Here is a 14,586-nt window from a genome sequence, read left to right on the forward strand (position 1 = left end):
CAAACACTATTCGTTCCCTAGCCTGGTGGTTAGATCCCAACAACCTATCAAAGGGGGTTCCGTGGGTAATAGAAACATCTCGGATAGTTACCACGGATGCCAGTCCCACGGGGTGGGGAGCTCACCTGGACGACAGTATCACTCAGGGGGTCTGGACAGATCAAGAATACGAGGTATCTTCAAATCAAAAAGAACTTTGGTCAGTGAGTCACGCTCTATCATATTTTCTTCCCAGCCTACAGGGGCATCATGTCCGGGTTTTTTCGGACAATCAGGTAGTGGTAGCCTACCTGAACCATCAGGGGGGAACCAGATCCCAAGCCCTAATGAACACCACTTCCCAGATCTTCACATTAGCAGAAGTCAACTTCCTATCCCTCTCTGCGCTGCATATAAAGGGGGTAGAGAACCAAAAAGCAGACTTCTTAAGCCGTACCCGATTAAAACAGGGGGAATGGGCACTAAACCAAAGCATCTTCGATCGGATTACCAAAATCTGGGGGGTTCCTGTAATAGATCTCTTTGCCAGCACAGAAAACAGGAAAGTAAGGGAATTTTGTTCTCTGAACCCCAAAGGGGGCCCTCGGGCTCTGGATGCATTTACGATCCCATGGACTCAGGGTCTAGCATACGCGTTTCCTCCTTACATCCTTATTCCGGCTGTTCTGCGGAAAATCAGGCAGGACAGGGCGAGAATCATCCTAATAGCCCCCTTCTGGCCCAAAAGGGCCTGGTTTTCCTGGCTGAGAATTCTATCGGTCTCCGATCCCTGGGTTCTCCCGGATCTTCCGGATCTTTTATACCAGGGACCGGTGTTCCACCCTCAGTCAGCAAACCTCCACTTGAACTTGGAACTTGAAAGGTCACTACTAAGGGCAAGGGGCTTTTCAGATAAGTTAGTATCTACACTATTAAAAAGTAGAAAATCAGTAACAACTAAAATCTACGGTAAAACTTGGAAAAAGTTTTTGTCCACCTCTGGGGTAAAATTACAAGACGGGGTCCAAGTGGTCAAAATATTAGAGTTTCTGCAAAAAGGCTTAGATATGGGCATCTCGGTGAGCACCTTAAAAGTGCAAATAGCGGCCTTAGGTGCATTATACAGTGAGAGTATTGCCTCTAACCCATGGGTAACAAGGTTTATTAAAGCTGCAATACGGTCTAAACCTTTAAAAATCAGAAGCCTTCCGACCTGGGACTTAAATTTAGTCCTATCAGCTCTGACAGAACCTCCATTCGAACCCATAGATTCATTACCAATTAAAATCTTATCTCTCAAAACGGCCCTTCTCACAGCGTTGACATCTGCCCGTAGAATTAGTGACCTCCAGGCTCTATCTGCGAAACCTCCATTCACACAAATCATGGATGATAGGGTAATACTAAAAACAGATCCCGCTTATCTACCCAAGGTTGCTTCCAATTTCCACAGGTCCCAAGAAATAATCCTTCCCTCCTTTTGTCCAAACCCTAAAAATAAAAAAGAGGAAAAGTTCCACACCTTAGATGTGAGAAGGTGTTTAATACACTACTTAGAGTCCTCCCGACAGTATAGGAAGGAAGGGTCTCTCTTTATCTGTTTTCAGGGACCTAGGAAAGGACTCAAAGCCTCCAAAAGCACTATAGCTCGCTGGGTAACTGATGCGATAGCCTTGGCATACTCGTCCACGGGAAACGCAGTTCCTGAGGGGCTCAAGGCGCATTCTACAAGAGCCATGGCGACCTCCTGGGCCGAAAGGTCGGAGGTACCAATAGACAAAATCTGCAAGGCGGCCACCTGGTCATCACCTTCAACCTTCTTTAGGCACTACCGCTTAGACTTGGCCTCTTCGTCTGACTTAGCCTTCGGAAGAAGGGTCTTGCAGGCTGTGGTCCCTCCCTAAAGCAATGATCTCTGTAATTCTCTCTGGTAGTGCTGTCATGGGCGACTGAGAATACGGTAGTTACTTACCGATGACGGTATTTCTCAGAGCCCATGACAGCACCTGCTTATTCCCACCCTATCACGTGTGCGGTGAGCACCTTATTATATGAAATGTGTGTTTCTAATTTAGACACGGTGTAATCCTGATAAGTATTTTGTTAAAATTGTATATTTTCCTGTTGTCACTAACCTGGAGGACCTCTGATGCTATGTAAACCAAACTGACGCAGGAGAGAGGTACCGCCCTTTTTATCCTGTAGGTTTCCTGTCCTGAAGGGCGGATTCCCTCTCTCTGGTAGTGCTGTCATGGGCTCTGAGAAATACCGTTATCGGTAAGTAACTACCGTATTTCTTAATATGTAAATGAGCTGTTAACCCCTTCACTAGATTTTCTGCGTTTTCGTATTTTCCTCCCCTTTTTTCAAGAGCCATACCTTTTTTTTTATGTAATAGAACAACCTCCAGCACTCTCATAAGAAAAAAAGTCTTGTATCAAATGATGAATTCTTTATTCTTATAATTATTTGTTCTGGGAGTTCACAGCCATGACAACAGGATATAACAGAAAATTTTCCCAACGTTTCGACCATAAAGTGGTCTTTGTCAAGGGTACAATCAGAGCATCAAGAAACCTCAGATTCTTCCCCGCACCCCTTTCCTTTGTTGGCGCCAAATCTGTTCAGCCTTTGGGGCTCCGGCCTTTATAATATCAGTAACTGCGTCATCCTGGTCATTTATATTTGAGATTTTTTTTTTTATGGCCATATGAGGGTTTATTTTTTTTGCAGGACGAGTTGTACTTTTGAATGGCGTCATTCATTTTACCATATAGTCTACTGATAAGCAGGAGAAATATTCCAAAGGCGTTGAAGTTGCAAAAAAAAAGTGCAATTTCACAACATTTTTTTTTTTTATTCACCATATTCACTATATGGTAAAACTGACCAGGCAATATGATTCCCCAGGTCAGTATGAGTGCACAGGTACTAAACATGCATAGTTTCTTTTTTTCATTTAGTATGTAAAAAAAATTGAAAATTTGCACACACAAAAAAAAGAAAGTTTTGTTTTTGTTGCCATTTTCCGTTTACGTTTTTCAGGATAATGGGGCTGGGTGAGGGCTTATTTTCTGAACCCTGAGCTGACATTTTTAATTGATATCATTTTGGGGTAGGTATGATCTATTGATCGCCTCTTATTTAATTTTGGTGGCCAAAAATACCCTAATTCTGGGGTTTCAATTTCTTTTAATGTTAAGGCTTAGTGCCCACGTTCAGGATTGTTTGCAGAATTTTCCTGAACAAAACCGAACTCCTTTCGCAGGAAATCCGCTTGCTTTTTTTTCCAGGATTTTTCGCATTTTTTTCCAGAGCGTCCCAATACAATAATTTAGCAGCAAAATTAATGAAGATGCTGCGTTTTTTTCAGCTATGCTTTTTTTTTGCGGAAAAAAACGCAGCATGGGCACAAAAATTGCAGAATGCATTAAAATAATGGGATGCTTAAGGTAAGCTTTTTTTTTTTTTTTAGCGTTTTTGCAGCGGAAAACCGCCGAAAAACCACTAAAAACACGCTAAAAATGCTGAACGTGGGCACAGCCTTAATGTGCCATGTCCCTAAATGTTATTAAGAGTCCAAAAAGTCAGAGGCAGCCCACCATTGCAAATAAGTTTCAAAAAGCGTTCGGGTTTTAATAGCCCATCATGGCGACGTTTCAGCTCATGGAGAGTCTTTCTCAAATGCTATTAACCTATATTGGGGTTATGGGGTTAATGCTGTCCAGCCACCTTACTGAAAGGCGAGGTTCTTCACTGTGTACTGAGCAGAGACTGTAGCCTCCCATGCATGCCTCTATGACTAAAAGCCAGCGGCTCCCAGGAAGAATAAGTTCTTTTTCTCCCAGTACCCGCACTTTCAGTAAGGCAGCCAGACAGCATTATTCCTGAACGATGACTGATCGATGTGATGGCAGTCATTTCAGATGTTTCTCTTATACACGGGTGCACTCGTTCAGCCAAGTGTTCCTGTGTTCTTCATGAGAAAGCCACTTTAAATTTCTTGACAACCAATTGTTTAGAGCTCCCATATACTGTACATTAGGGCAGTCCCACACGTCCAGATAATTCTGGTACCGGAAAAATCGGTACCGGAATTATCCGTGTCCGTGTGCCCGTGCGTTTCTGTGGCACATCAGTGTGGCACATGTGCGGCACACGTGTGCCGCCCGTGTGCCCACTGGGTACCGCACGCACCGTGCAGGAGACAGCGCTAAAGTTTAGCGCTGTCCCCTGCATCTGGTGCTGAAGCCGCGATTCATATCTTCTCTGCAGCAGCGTTTGCTGTAAAGAAGATATGAATAATCCTTTTTTTTGTTTGTTTCTCGTGTTTAAAATAAAGGTCCATGTCCCCACCCCCTCCCACCCCCTGTGCGCCCCCCCCCCCCCGCTGGTGCAGACGATTACAGTCATGAATATGCAGCTCCACCTCCCATAGGGGTGGAGCCGCATATTCATCACTGTAAATGAGCGGCCCCACGTGACCGCTCATACAGTAGAAGGTGCGGCCAGGACAGGAAGCAGCGCCAGCCAGCGAGGGAGCCGGGTGAGTATTTTAAGAACAGCGGGGGGATGGGTGGGGGGGTGGCGCACAGGGGCTGGGAGGGGGGTGGGGACATGGACCTTTATTTTAAACACGAGAAACAAAAAAAAAAGGGTTATTCATATCTTCTTTACAGCAAACGCTGCTGTAGAGAAGATATGAATCACGGCTTCAGCACCAGTGGGGGGACAGCGCTTACTGTAGCTCTGTCTCCTGCACGGCACACGGACTGCACACGGACAACGTCCGTGTGCGGTACGTGTTTTACACGGACCCATTGACTTTAATGGGTCCGTTTAATCCGTGCGCTCCCACAAACACTGACATGTCTCCGTGTTTGGCACACGGAGACACGGTCCGCAAAAAATCAATGACATCTGCACAGATGCATTGATTTGAATGTGTCTACGTGTGTCAGTGGCTCCGGTACATGAGGAAACTGTCACCTCACGTACCGGAGCCACTGACGTGTGAAACCGGCCTAAGACTCTTGGATGATCATGCTGTTATTGGAAGGTTCAGCGGACATTAATTTAATGTATACTGGGGGAGGCGATACTTAAGTAGGTTTTGGAGATAGAACAAATATAATTTTTATTTTCAATTCTGTGTTGATACTGGATATCAATGATACATAGCTTTGTCCTTGCATCGTATACTTAACCAGTATCAAATAAAAATATATTAAGATACGCAGGCACTGGCTATGTGACTGTTCTGCTAATCACTCAGCATATCCTTAGGTCCTACACATTCCTGTGATAGTAACATAAGCAAGGGTTTATATAGGAGCAGCTTCCCGCTGTGAGCTCACAATGATAATCCCATCTCAGCAGATGGAGCACACATCGCACATGTTACACTCCCTCATTGCTTTCTTAGGGGGCAGGATTTCATTGAACTTTTTATATTTTACTTTGTTATACATAGCTGAACGAACCCCCTCCCTGTATTCACTGATATTCATCATTGTCAGTCAACCTCTTCATCTTGTTAGGTGCAATGGTTGAATTTCATTATTCATACATTGACGTTACGTGAGTTAATCATAAATGATGTTTCTTTTCCTTATTAAAAATTGCATTTGTCATTCACATCTAGAATGACTCACTCTTGATTACAATATCCATGTACTTTGGATGTTCTACTGTGTGTATGTGTATAAATACATTTTATATGATTTTCCCACTTAATTCAAAGAGTGTTATAGGACTTTACAACACTATACATGAATCTGCAGTCACAGTCAAATAGAAAAATACACCAATCATCAACAAGAGCTGGGTTTCCTTTTATCAACAGAGTTGTCAAGGATCCAAAAGTCAAAGCCCACAATTTACATCACAGAACAATAAAGTACCACTGCTGTACGCTGGCTGCAAGCACCTCAACAATCCCATGTGGAGTAACGTTTTCCATATCCACCAGAAGTAAAACACATGCAAATCACACTACCAAATGAGGCATCCCACACTTTATATGGTAACAATGAATATGCGCATATTCATCACTGTAATTAGCGGTACTACGTGACCGCTCACACAGGACAGGCTGCCGGCGCTGAGAGCATACATCGCAGGAGCTGAGTGAGTATTTCTCGGCAAGCAGGCGGGCGCACAGGGGATAGGAGGCGAGAGGTGACCCCAAACTTTATTTTTAACACAAACAAAAAAAACCTTGATTTTTCATTCCTTCTCTCCAGTGAACGCTGCTGGGGAGAAGGAATGAATGCCGGCTTCAGCACCACACGCAGTGGGGACAGCGGTTACTGTAGCGCTGTCTCTCCTGCGGCGGTATGTGCACACGGAGGAGAGTGCACACTGTTCTCCATGTGCACGTGTGCGGGACGTATTGCGGTACGTGCTTCCGGAGAAAAGCAGACATGTCTCAGTGTTTTGCACACGGACACACGGTCCGTGAAAACACGGAGACATGTGCATAGACCCATTCATTTGAATGGGTCTACGTGTATTAGTGTCTCCGGTACGTGAGAAAACTGTCAGTACACGTACCGGAGACACTGACGTGTGAAAGAGGCCTTATGCATTTTCATTAATTTGTTTATTGGTTGGGGAGTGACCCCTGGACCCATTAATCAGCCACATAACTATTACTGGATTATCAGCGTTTAGCTGCCGTCACACTAGCAGTATTTGGTCAGTATTTTACATCAGTATTTCTCAGCCAAAACCAGGAGTGGGTGATAAATGCAGAAGTAGTGCATATGTTTCTATTATACTTTTCCTCTAATTGTTCCACTCCTGGTTTTGGCTTACACATACTGATGTAAAATACTGACCAAATACTGCTAGTGTGACGGCAGCCTAATTGGTGCTTTCATACAAGTTGATATGCTAGTACCACAGGTCAACCCAAGCTCCACCACTTTTAAATGGGGATGATCTGCAATACCCTGAAGGACCTAGTAGTTGGACCACCAGTGACCACACATTCATGGTATGTTTATAGTCCATAAATCAAAATTACTGGAAAACCTCTTTATTTGGCTTCCTATGAAATTAGGTGAAGATTGCATGGTCTAAAATGTGACTATGTCCGGTTCCCTGCAAACTAAGGAACATTTCACTGGCGATGAAGACATGGCTCGTACATAGTTTGGTCTTTTCTGTGTTAAGATAGAGATGCAAAACATGGACGATAAAAAAACAAGACAGAAGAAGAATTGATGCCTTCAAAACGTGGTGCTGGAGAAGGATGCTATCAATACCATGGATGGCAAGAAGAACAAATAGATCAATTTTAGAACAAATCAAGCCAGACCTGTAACTCGAACTAACGATCATCAAGCTACAACTTGCCTACTTTGGATACATCATATGAAGAGAGCAATCACTAAAGAAGGACTTCATGGTCAGAAGAATAGAAGAAACAAGGCAAAGAGGAAGACCAGCAACCCAATGGTTTGATACTGTCAAGATAATGATGAAGACCCTGGTGGACCTATCTAGGCTTGCACAAGATCGACCTTCCTACAGATAGTTCATCCATTAAGTCGCCATGGCTCGAGTTTGAACCAAAGGCCGCTATAAAAAATATCACATGTACAAAATTCCCAGACAATCTACCTTTTGCTAGTGATTATTTGACCAAGAATGTTTGCCTCCTACTGTAAAATTCCTAGAGTGAAAGCAATCTCAGAATTAAGGAATTATTTGTGATCAGGAAAAAATTATTTGAGATTAATCTTGCTGTGATTTTCATTCTTGTTTTTTTCTTTTTAAATGATAGGAGCACAAATTCATGCTTAGCCATTTTCTTCCTTTTAAAATACATTTTAATAAGAGACTGGTAAAAACTATCAATGATGAAACTGATCAGCAAACTGCACATCTGAGCATGGCGGGTACCCGACCATATTACAATGTCCTTCAGTGAGATACTAGACTAAAAGTCTGGTTTGTAGCAACAAAACCCCTGAGATCACTTCTTTACCTCTGTTATATGTCACTTTTAATTAAATCAAGACACATATTCTTCATCCACTGGTGCAGGCTTTATGTAAACCACTTAATGCAGGTATCTGTATGACAATACATTTTGAGAAGAGTACATGAAACCATTGAAAAAAAAAAAGGTTAGGATTAATTAAGCACATCCTGGAAATCTTTTTGTGTTGTATGACTCAGTGACTTGTTGAGGACTGAGTGTGTGGAATTACCAGCCTTTGTTTTGTTAAGACAATAGAATTGAAGTTTCATCTTGACTTGTATCAGTATTGGGGCTCGTTCACACCATCGTATTTTCAGTCAGGGGTCCATGTAAAAAAAGACCCCATACAGACAGCACACTGACAGCACACTTTTCACACAGATTTAAGCTGCATTTGCATTGGCCAATAATCCGTCAATGACCCATCATTAATGCTGATTGTGTAAACTGGTTGGGTTGTGCAACAATGTGTAAGCAGGTAGACTGAATGCAACAGTGGAGACGTCGGGTGAAAGTAACAATTTACTTTATTCACTTAACAGGATTATGTGGGGAAAACTGTGGTTATTAAAGGCTAATCACACAGGAAATGTATTCACAGAATTACTGGAAAAACAATTGTACAGATTGGAATATTCTAGTTAATATACATTAAAGAATCTCAGGAATTACAGTCTAACCTGGTCCTAGTTGGGAGGGGGCAAACACCGTGTTTGTCGGGAACAGTACAAGGAACGTCTATGGCTTTCTAAGCCCTGTCAAAGGCCGCTTTTTTGTCTCACTAACTGCACATTTTCCTAGCCAAATTTAACAGTGCTCACTGGTCTGTTTAGTGTCAGCCGGACCCCGTCTGGCTTGTGGTCTCTCTCCTGCCCATACCCAATACCGTAAGTCCGAGCTGGAAGCGACGGCCCATCTCACACGTCTTCCCCAATCACTGGCACAGGCTCGATGATCCGGCCGACTACCTTCAGGGCCTCTTTAGTACTTGACTGACGAGTGTCTCTTCAGTCCATATCGATGGGAGCTGGTCCTTGACTGTTGACAGGGGTCGTCTGGGTCAGAAACCTTGACTGCCATTGTTCGGGTCTGTGGTGCTTGACCATCCACGGATGCAGTCTGGATCTTGACTGGTGTAATTCTGGTCTTCAAAATTGACTGTCGTTACCTGAGTCTTGGCTTTGCAGGTACATGCGGTTGCAGCCTATGGTCCTAGCTGCAGCACTAGCTGCTGTTTTTAATTTTTTCTAAGGGCTAATAGGAAATTTTTTTTACAACAAACTGATAGCCATTATTTCCTGAGTGCGCTAACACCCTACATGTAATCGAAAAATATTTTTCAGGCACAGTGTAAAGTTCAGAAGGTAAGGAGCGCCAGATTTTACTGTTGTGGTTTGCAGGTGCCATGAGCCATTGGGAGAGGCCATGAGGTGCCCGAACAGCAGAACCCCCCCATAAGTTACCCTATTTTACAAACTACATCTCTCACTGAATTCATCTAGGGGTGCAGTGATCATATTGACACCACGGGTGTGCCACAGAATTTTATACCATTGGGCAGTGAAGACAAAATAACTACATTTTTACCCCCAAAATTTTGTTATAGCTCCAGATTTTACATTTTCACACAAGTGGGTAAAATGACACCAAAATTTGTCCCAGAATTTCTACTGAACGTGGCAATACTCCAGCTGTGGCTGTACAGTATTACTTAGCCATGCGGAGAGACTCGGGAGGAACAGAGCACTATTTTCCTCCTGGAGTGCAGATATTCCTAGATCTGTTTGCAGACTCCATATACAGAACCCCTAATTGCTAGAAGAGCAGAATCCTCCTCAAGTGACCCCATTTGGGAAACTATACTCGTTGGGGAATTTATCTACAGATGTAGTGACGATTTTGACTCCATGGATATTTTCCAGTAACAAACAGCAATGGATGTTGCTGAGTGAAAATTGCAAACTTGCCGCTGTAGTGACCAGTATGTGGTAGTAACCAGTACGTTGCAGTCACCAGTACATTATGCCCAGTCCGTGCTTCTGGAGACATGCACCCGAAATGTAGGCGGGCTCGCATCGCTTCAGAAATGTAAAACATGGACGCATTAGGTGGTTTAGGTACACTGTGGGGCTCAGGAAGGTGGGGGGCATTTGGATTTGGGAGCGGAGAATTTGCTGAATTTCTTTTGGCGGTTGAGGAGCCATTTCACTTTTCCAGAGCCTTTGTGCTACCAGTAACGTGGAAGCCCCCTATATTTCCGTTAACAAATGATGGACCTGAGCCAGGGCTTGCTTTTTTGTGTATTGAGTTAAAGCTTTTATTGTGATCATTTTACATAATGTTTGGGATCACATTTATCTGGTGCTCTACGCTGACCACTTACTTTGGGTTTCCATCTAAATCTCCGAGTGGCGTGATTCAGATGAAACCCCCGAGGGATCCATTCACTATAATGAGGCAGCAGAGTTACTCTGGACTCCATCTGGCCTCTGTTCAGCGGTGTCCTTTTCAGAAGTGCATAAAACTGTGGCCGGCGGCACTTTTATGCAATCCTATAAAGACGGACACCGCCTGATCTCAGGTCACACGGCCTCCACAGTGCCTCCATCTGCCTCATTATAGGGAATCTTCTGCCAGAGGTTCTATCTGAATCACGTATTTCAGAGATTTACATGAAAACCCCAGTATAAGAGCTCAACGCAGAGTGCAGGATAAATGTGCGCCAAGTCTTATTGTGATCTTTGGGAGGCAGAATGAAAAAATCAGCAGCAAGTGAAGAAATGGTTTTATTTATTTTTTAGGCCGTTTCTCATGTGCTATAAGTGATTAGGTGACTTTATTCTTCGGGTCTGTGCGATTACAGAGATACCAGATTTATATTGGGTTATGTTTGGTTGCAGTCACACACTAAAAGACGATTTTTATTGCAAAAAATAGTTTTTGCATCACCACATTTTGAAAGCTAAAATTTTTCCATATTTTGGCCCACAGAGTCATGTGAGGTCTTGTTATTTGCAGAACGAGTCAACGTTTTTATTGGTACAATTTTCGGCCACATGACATTTTTTTATTTCTTTCTATTCTGATTTTTGTGAGGCACAACGAACAAAAATCAGCAATTCAGGAATTTCTTTTGGGGGGGGGAGGGGAGGAGAGGTTTATGCCGTTCCGTGTGTGGTAAAAATTGATAAAGCAGTTTTATTTTTTAGGCCAGTACGATTACAGTAATACCTCATTTATATCAGGTTTTTTATGTTTTGGTGCTTTTATACAATAAAAACTATTTTATAGAAAAAATAATTATTTTTGCATTGCTTTATTCTGAGAGCTATACATTTTTTATTTTTCCGCTGATGGAGCTCTATGACAACTTGTTTTTTACAGGACAAAATGTTGTTTTCAGCAGTACCATCTTTATTTATATCCGTCATTTTTATCACGTTTTATTCCACTTTTTGTTCGGCTGTATGATAAAGCATTGTTTTTTGCCTTGATTTTTTTTATGGTGTTTTACTAAAGGGGTTAACTAGTGGGACAAATTTATAGGTTGGGTCGTTGCGGATGCAGAGATACCAAATATATGTACTTCTATTGTTTTTTTCTGCACTGACAAATTTGCTCATCATGCACTGAGCATGTTCAGCAAGTTTGCTAGGTCTGGTGACCCCAATGTCGTCATGATGACATCGAGTCACCATGACAACGATCGGGACCCCACACCACGATGCGGGGTCTCTGATCCAAAGGCAGAGGGGCTGTCAGCCCTCTGCTGGCTTCTGGAATGCTCCTGGCACTTAGTGATGGGTGTCAGCTGTCAGAATCAGCTGACACCCAGCGGCGATCGCCCACACATCCCCCGAGTGCACGGGCGATTGCTTGGACGTAATATTCTGTCCCTAGTCAAAAAGACCCAGGGCACATGGCCGGAATATTACTTCCGATATCAGAAAGGGGTTAATAAGAATGGATATTGGTTCCTTCCCAGCCAAATAAGACCAGCCCTCAGTCGCCACAGAAATGGCGCATCCATTAGATGTGCCAATTCTGGCACTAAGCCTCGGCTCTTCCCGATTGCCCTGGTGGGTTGTTGGGGAGGTTTTTTCAAATCAAGATTTTTTTTCTGTTTTTTTTTCCTCTTTTTACTTACTGCTTTGCCTTAGCTGGTTATTAAAAATAGGGGTGACCTTGTATCAATTTTTTAGGGTCCCCCATTTTTAATAAGCAGCAAAGGCAAAGCAGACTGCTGAGGGCTGGTATTATAAGCCTGGGAAGGTACATGGGTATTGTCTCCTTCTCCGCATAAGACTAGCTCGCAGCAGTCTGCTTTCTCTTGGCTGTTTATTAAAAATAGGGGGGGGGGGGGCACATCATCTTATTCATTCATTTATTAACAAGTACAGTAAATACACAAGTCACTTCTTAACTTCGACCTTCCCCTCCAGGTTCAAGATCATTTTTATTTTTTTATTCTATGTTATTTTATGCAATTTTCCTATCTACATTTGTTTGCAGGGCAATTGTCCTGCTCTTACCCCTATTTTGCTTGCTTTATGGGCATTTTACAACACCAGAGTTCGGGTCCCCATTGACTTATTTGGGGTTCAGGTCCGGGGTCAAGTTCGGTTACCCAAACCAAACTTTGGACTCAAGCTCAACTTCAACGGGTCCGCTCATCCCTATTGTTCTCTTCAATGCAAGACACAAAAGCAAGTGTCTTTGCAAGGTACTAATCTTTGTAACATTAAGTCGTGTTGAGAAGGGCCATGTTTGATCCAAGCGGTGCAGCCCTAACCTGCTGCTGTATTACAGTTGGATGAACTATGCAGCTCATAAGGCCTCCTAGACGTGTTTGTATACAAATATGTATAGTCATAGATGAAAGCATTGGCACCCTTGAAATTGTTTCAGAAAATGAAGTATTTCTCCCAGAGAATTATTGCAATTACACGTTTTATTATGCACGTTTTTATTTCCTTTGTGTGTATTGGAACAACACAAAAATACAGAGGAAAAAAAAGGCAAATTTGACATAATTTCACACTAAACCCCAAAAATTGGCAGTACAAAATTGTTAGCACCCTCAACTTAATATTTGGTTGTACACCTTTTGGAATAAATTACTACAATCAATGACCATAAGCATCAACAATCTTACACCTCTCAACTGGGATTTTGGACCACTCTTCGTTTGCAGCTGTTCCAGGTCTCTCATATTTGAAGCGTGCATTCTCTCAACAGATATTTTAAGATCTCTAGACAGCTGTTCAATGGGATTTAGATCTGGACTCATTGCTAACCGCTTCAGAACTCTCCAGCACTGTGTTTCCATCCATTTCTGGCTGCTTCGTGAAGCATGTTTGGTGTCAATGTCCTGACACAAACCTAGGTCACACCGAGGATGTTTACCCACATTTTTTGAAAGGTGTCAACAATTTTGTCTGGTCCATTTTGGGGGTTTAGTGTGAAATTATGTCCAGTTTGCCTTTTTTCTCAGTTTTTTTATGTTGTTCTAATACACCCAAAGGAAATAAACGTGTATAACAAAACATGAGCAATTGCAATAATTTTCTAGGAGAAATACTCCATTTTATGGAACAATTTCACGGATGCCAACACTTTTGGCTATGACTATGTAACACTTTTGGCTATGACTATGTGAAAAAACAGTACCGGTGTCATTTGTGTGTCCTTTATTACCATTAGTGTGGTCATCTGTGTTTTTAATGGATGGATAAAGGAATAAATAAATCACAAGGCTTTTCCTACACTGTGTGCAGAATTATTAGGCAAGTTGTATTTTAGAGGATTATTTTTATTATTGATCAACAACTATGTTCTCAATCAACCCAAAAGACTCATAACTAGAGATGAGCGGTGTTCGAGTCGAACTGTTCGCCAATTTCAAATTCAAGCTGTTTTGGGCGGTGTTCGAGTCGTTCGACGAACTCGAACAATTTGCTGAAAATTCGGCTGTTCGAGTTTCTGTTCGACAACTGTTTGTTCACCAAAAGCCTAGCTTGATTTGCACATTAAAACTGTTTATCATTGTTAATAGAAATAGACTGTTTCAGTGTATAGTGGGGGGGCCGGGGATAGATCTGTGCTGAAATAACGCCGATCTCCATTTTTTTTTTCTTTCCCGCATTTACAGTGGGGCGGTGCAGGCTCTCAGCCTATCAGCAGTGTGCACACACACAGCAATGTGCATGTGATGCACCCAAGCAAGGGCATGTGTCATTGGCTGTGTATGTCACATGTCCTTGCCCTATAAGAACCAGCCATTTGCCCCGTCGCCACCATTTCCTCACTGCTGCAGCTTAGTGTTAGACGGCACCGCTGCTGCTGTGGGCGCTATACAGTCTAAGAGTGTTTTTTTTTTTTAGCGAATTTTCAGAGAGATAGGTTTAGGGAGTCGGGAAGAGTCGGGACTAGTTGTAATATCAGCCCTTTTCAGGGTAGGTTACAGCAGTTCATAGCACTGTTTGCCAGGCAGGTCTGTGCCAAATGCTGTGCAAGTGTTTGTCACAGCATTTGGTGTAATCTAGCTCAGCCAATCCTTTTGGGTTAGTAGCATTGTCTGGTAGTCCTCTGAGTAGCCCGCCTGTGAAGCTAGC

Source organism: Ranitomeya imitator, chromosome 2, assembly GCF_032444005.1.
Source record: "Ranitomeya imitator isolate aRanImi1 chromosome 2, aRanImi1.pri, whole genome shotgun sequence".
NCBI lineage: Eukaryota > Metazoa > Chordata > Amphibia > Anura > Dendrobatidae > Ranitomeya > Ranitomeya imitator.